This window comes from Artemia franciscana, chromosome 21, assembly GCF_032884065.1.
Source record: "Artemia franciscana chromosome 21, ASM3288406v1, whole genome shotgun sequence".
Lineage (NCBI taxonomy): Eukaryota > Metazoa > Arthropoda > Branchiopoda > Anostraca > Artemiidae > Artemia > Artemia franciscana.
In genome coordinates this window covers 23,540,161-23,546,726 of record NC_088883.1, presented here as the reverse complement: position 1 = coordinate 23,546,726, position 6,566 = coordinate 23,540,161, and the positions used below count along the sequence as shown (strand labels likewise).

Genomic DNA, 6,566 nt, shown 5'->3' with positions numbered 1-6,566 from the left:
TAACTTAAGATTTTCGTGGATTTAGCAAAATTCTTGCTGATGATTTTAAATGTTTTATTGTTATTATATAATAACAACCTATGGGACCTGTAAGCCCTCCAAAGGTTTTTTCCTCCAGCTCCTAAGGAGTCCAGGTGTCATCCAAGAATTCAAAGGGGTTCTTCTCTTTGATCACTAATTATACTGGGATTCATAACAAGTATCCAATATAATTTCTTTCAAAGAGTCATGAAAAGAATTAAAAAATGACTCTACATCAGATTGATTTTCAAAAGTACCCCACGAATGATCTGCCAACCGCGATCTAAGAAGAGCCGTCTGATCATTAAATTTTAAAGACGAAAAACCAGCTCCCTGGTGCCTCATAGGTAAGGAGAAAAAGACAAATCATACTGGAAAAAATAGGTAAATGGTCTGAAACGTCTCTAATCGATACAGAATTTTGCACCAAGACAACGATAAAAAAAATATTATCAAGCAAAGAAGCAGTAGGATCAGTTATGCAAGTTGGAATGTATGCTGAGGGTAATGTGTCACAGGCAAGTATAACTGAGAGAAAATCCAAAGAAGACAATGACCTCAGGTCACGCAAATTAATATTGAAGTTATCCATAATGACAAGTTCATATGAACGTTCTCGGATTGCTTTCAAGACCTCAATAGGAATCTAAAGGAAAGAGGGAATAGAGCATATATTACCAACAATCAGAGGTATAGTTTGAGTTTTAATCTCAATAAACATGGATTCAAAAATCACTTCTTCATTTCTTGACATGTCATGCCTTACTGAGTACTGAAAATATTCCGATCCATAAACAGCAAGGCCACCTTTAGCCATCCTACTGTGGTTCAGATACTCCATCTTATATCCAAAGAGATGCAATAGAGACTCAGTTTTCGAATTGAGGAAAGTCTCACAAAGACCAATAAAATCGGGTTGGCCACTGTGTACCATTTGTTTCACCTCATCAAATGAAGAGTAAAGACCTTGAACATTAGCTGAAGCACAGAAAAACTACCACTTCATTTGGAAACCTCATCTAAATCTGAAATATACTTACTAACAGCTGAAAAACGGGAATTTGATGTAAATTTAACATACTGACCTATTGAATTATTTGTTAAACTAGGAACATCAGTTGGATTATTTGAAGCTGAAGTAGTCGCTCACCCAATGAGAAGATGTCACCGGAGATAGATTTAGGCAAATTCAAGATACCATTAAACTAGGATTCATCACGTACCACCCACCCCCAGCTTGGCATAGCCCCATTTTTAAAACAAATAAAACAGAAAAGAAAAAACAACGGTAGAACATAGAACAAAAATAAAAAGATCAAAACTTATTTCATGTTGAGTGAATTTTTCTGGAAGAGCTCGCTTCGTTAAAACACTACCATTAATGTTCCAGGAAGAAATTCGGATCGTAGAGACAGTCATTTGTTAGTTATAGCCTTTTTGACGGGACACCTAAACGCTTATGAAGGGTTATCAGCTGAGCCACATAAGCTGCATTTCGTTGGTTTCTTGCACGGATTGTAATTAGCTTTTGGATGATCACCAGAACATCTTGCACATTTGGGAGGATTCTTACACAATTTCGCGACGTGACCGAATTGTTGACAGTTATAACATTGCATATGTAGAAACGTGAACTCGGTAATAGGTAGGTGCTCATATCCAACAAATAAACTTTCACGAGAGGATTGTTTGAGATGTGCCTTTTCAGCAAATTGGGGTCGAAAGGAGCGTTTTCTATCTAGCTACTTAGCTTCAGAGCAGTTTGCTACTAGCTGAATAAGATCATCAGATGTAAGGATTTCAGGGGTCCGGTGAACGATTCCAAAATATGATGGGTTTTTCACTTTGGCATTCAAAGATTGATCATGATCGTTGAGAGCTTGGGCTACTAGTTGAGCAGCATCTTTATCAGACAAAATAAGCCGCCAAGCATCCTTGCGGGGCTTTAATGCAATAATACGATCACTACTGTTGCCACAAATTTTACTAAGAAAGTCTTTTCGTGATACGGGGTCGTCAAGAATTTTTGGTGGGCTCTTCAAGAGCACTGTATAGGTTGGATTTGAAGCCTGAGACGACCTGTTATGTGACAAACCAAGATTAGCCCCGAGCATTTCAGAATCAACTAGATGATTTAAGCTTAGGCATAACTCATTTATTTTTTGAGTAAGTGTAGCAGTTGCTTCACCGGGCACTACAGCTACCTCATCAAGTTCAAAAATGACAAAACGGAGTAGGACTACTTTACGTTCATCACAGAGATAAAGACATTTAATCGTATCTCCGACGTTGTCAATCATCTTTGTCTATTTGTAGCACGTGTAGAAACAGCAGCTTCAGTTGACAACAATTTTTTGGCTTCAAGTATCAAATCAGTGGCAAAAAAATTCACAAGCAGTTTTCGCAATATCAATGCAAGCAATCCCCGCTTTTCTTGCTCGAAGCAAGAAATTTTGCTCTGCATTCCAAATCAGTTTCTCGCCCATCATCTTGGAGTTAAATGAAACGATAGGACACAGCAAGAGAGAAGTCTGTGAGTGGGACTAGGTTATCGTCATTAATAATCCAGGAGAGGATATTACAATATCCAAAATAGAGTTCAACTGACCGTATGTTATTAAAAAAACAGGCTTATAGCAGATCTTTGAAATATTTCACAATTTCTGAAGTAAAAAGAGCTTACTGATTGAATAAAGTCATAAAATATCCGATTTAAGCCAGCTGTATACACTTTGAACTCTGATTCAATAAGAGTTTCGGTTACTATTGGGTAAAGTCGTTTCTTACTTACAGTTCATTCCGAACTATTTCATAATAAAGAATTTATAACATAATGATAAAGTATCAGAATTGTAATAACATTATAGTAATAATAATTACAATATTGATAATTATACTACTAATTATAATAATAATGATAATCCTAGTATTAATAATAACTGAAATAAACATAATAATGATATTATAATACGAACGAAGGATTAATAGCATAATAATAAAGTAGCATGATAATAATAACACCACAATAATAATTACAGTAATGATAATATACTAATTATTGTAATAATAATAAAGAATTTTGTACAGACAATAGCGTACGTCATGTTACTTTTGCTATTTGGTTAAAATCATCGAATATATAAAGCCACACCAAAAGATGCTTAGCATTGAAACACATAGAAGCATTGCTATATAATAGACAAAAGTTAAATAATTTTTTAGACCTCACTGCCTTTCCATTTACAGAGTTTAAGAGAGAAAAAAAGGGTTTAATTTAAATAAATCAGTTGAGCAAAAAAAAAAAACTTTAAATAATAACAATTTGAATACTTCAACTCCACGTCCAGGAGCCTTAATCAACGGAAAAAAAAGTTCAATTAAATACAATGCCAAACTTAAACAAATGACAAAACAAAATCACAAAAAAAATTAATAACAACAATTAAACACATCTTAGTAACCTCCAAAATAATGCAATTATTGTAAATACTTTGAATAAGTACACAGAAATGACAAAAGATTAACTCTGTTACACCATATGGTCTCTCGTGTAATTTCAGTTAGGTATTGTAATATAGCACAAATTAAATACTACATTTATTTGAAAGAATCTACATAAACCCCTAGGTCATCACAGTTTTATTTAAACTATACCATTTTTTCTTAAATTCTGTAGACTAAAGGTAGCACGCGTTTTCGCAAACTCCTTGCGCATTTTCCTCCCTGCTGCCAGCAGGTATTTCCCAAGGTGTTTGAAGCTGGTAAAACTGATTATTTGCCGATTAACTGGCAAAACCGGTCTGCTTCTCCTACACCTGGTCGATTTTTAATATTCTTATTAGGAGCCTGGTGGCTGTTTGCTTGTTTATTTTAATGATTTTTCTTTATTGTATGATATCTCTTCAGGTAATAAATCCATGAAAAACTTTATTGAATGCGCTTTGAAAGTTATTTTCAGTAAAAATCAATCAGAGGGGTGCTTTTTTTTTATTATATGGTATCTATTCAGGTAATAAACCTATTAAATACTATGTTGGATGCACTCTAAAAATTATTTTCAGTCAAAAGCAACCGTGAGGCGTGTTTTCTTAATATTGTTTGGTATCTATTTTGGTAATAAGTTAAGGGATAACTATATTTGATGCACTTAACAAGTTATTTTAGTTAAAATAAATCCGAGATTTGTTTTTTTGTATTATATGGTATCTATTGAGAACTACATAGGACGTATTTTAAAAATTATTTTCAGTCAGAAGAAACCTTGAGGTATGTTCTCTTTGTATTATATGGTATCTGTTCAGGTAACAAACATGTTGAAAATACATCGGGTGCACTTGAAAAATGCGTACAAGCTTTTTTAAGTGCATTTTCAAAAATTTGTATTGCGTAACCCCCCCCCCCCCCGCCTGAAAAAAATAACCCCTCCCGTGCGAAAATCCTGGATATTGCTCTAGTTACCACCTAAGTTCCTCCTATGGGATAATTAGAAAGGCTTAGAATTTGAAGGCTTTACGTTCGGCATCTAAAGGCTCGTCATTTAAATCAAATCTTGTGAAGTTTTTTTCGGCCAAGGACTTTTTTGCTATCAGGTTCTGAGTGGTACCGTAATTCAATAAGTATGATCAATATACAAAAGATCTCTGAACATAAGGAATATACTGTAATTTTTCCATAAATTTGGCAGTTTCTTAGTGATTTTTGAAAACGGAAGAAACCGCGTGCCTTACTACTACTGCCATCACTAACGAACTCTGTAGCACCAAACCGCCTGAGGCAACACGGCTACGGACGCTCCTCCTCCATCCCAATTTTGAAAACTCTTCTCTTTACACCCTCCCAGGAAGTTCTAATTTTGCTGAAATCTTTCATTACCTTCTGGCATTCAATTCAGGGACGAACGGCTTTCTGTTAAGCCATTATCGCCAAATGCGCACCATATCAAATCTAATCACTAACGCGTTAGCACTTTAGCAACAGTACCCAAATAAACTGTAAATCTGGAGCCTGATAACAAAGAGTACGACCCATACAACACGCATACAAGCATTGTTACAAGCTATATTACGAATATATTTTGCAAAGCTGTTGAAAAACAATTACGATCGTACAAATTTTACGCAAGCAGTGACGCTAAAGAGATGAGAAGGGGGGGGCAAGTTGCTCGCCATACATTTTGCCTGCCTTGAACGATTTCTTTTAAAATTTAATATTTTTATTTATTTGTTTAAGGTTTGGAGGAGCCAGAATCTCCTATATATTCCATGAGACATTCGGTAAGACATTAGATTGCATTAACGCCCTCTCTGATCTGACCCAGTTTGATATATTAACTGCAATCAGAAATTCAAGCGGCCCACGTCCTGCCATATTTGTTCCTGAAGTAAGCCAGCCTTTTATTTTCTTTTTTAGCTAATTTCTCATTCATTAAAATTTCACAAATTTTTTTTTGCTAAGTTTGCTCAATACAACCGCTAAATTTGGCTTAAAAATGTTTCGTTGTAAACTGTTTATTCTGTTTAAAAAATAGAACTAGTTTCTTCAGCTGGGAGTGTGAATCTCGTATTTGCCTTGAGAAAGACGCGATCACGATTTAGAAACTAATAATTCTTATTGCGATTGACGAAATAAAGAATATATATATATATATATATATATATATATATATATATATATATATATATATATATATATATATATATATATATATATATATATATATATATATATATATATATATATATATATAGTGGCATGTAAATGAGAAGATTTACGTGCCACTCAGTGCTATAGCCTCTAATATCCACTGCAATTGCACAATTCTTACTTTCCACACTTTTCATATAGTAAATAATTTCTTTTTAATTTAATAATATAATAATTTTTAATTTAATAATAATTTAATAGCACTTATTGAATAGTATAGTGGCTACTCTGGACCTAATATATCATTGCCTATCCTCGATATGACACCAAAAATATCGATGCTTGTTGGTATCCTGGTGATGTGTCAACAATCTTACCATGTATGCATTTCAATGAATAAATATTAATTTATTACCATTTTTCCGGGAGGGGGGGGGAGCTACCCGGTTTGATGCCCCTATCGCTCGATTATTTTTTTTTCCATTCGTAAAAAAAGTAGCAAAAATACCTAAACAAATTTCTGTTATATTCTGTAAAAAATAAAATTAAATAAAAATGAATACCCCGACCCTGGACAAAAATACTCGATATGGCCTTGCCTTTGTATGAATGTAGACATTTTTTTAGTTTTCTCTTGGGAACCCTAGTTGTTTTTCAGTAATTTTTTTACGGAAAAACATTAATTTCAGGAAATTTTCAGAAAAATGTTGAATAGAGAACGTTGAAAGGAGCTCAGTAAACGTCTCCTTGAAAAAACGTTGAATAGAGAACGTTGGAAAGTTGAGAGGAGTTCAGTTAACTCCTCCTCTAAACAACGTTGAATAGCTCAAGTCTCAATAAATAAGTGATGTACGCAAATATGGAACTAAGGCTCATTTCTACTATTGTCCGACATTCGGTAG

General features: G+C 34.0%; 1 protein-coding gene across 1 annotated transcript in view; it reads left to right on the top strand.

The window, feature by feature from the left end:
• The first annotated feature begins 5,231 nt into the window (after positions 1–5,231).
• Positions 5,232–6,566, top strand: part of LOC136040859 (dynamin-1-like protein) — a 35,055-nt gene continuing 33,720 nt past the window's right edge. Inside the window, exon 1 of the mRNA XM_065725243.1 lies at positions 5,232–5,401. The gene's annotated coding sequence lies outside the window, so the exon portion shown is untranslated. The remainder of the gene's footprint in view (positions 5,402–6,566) is intronic.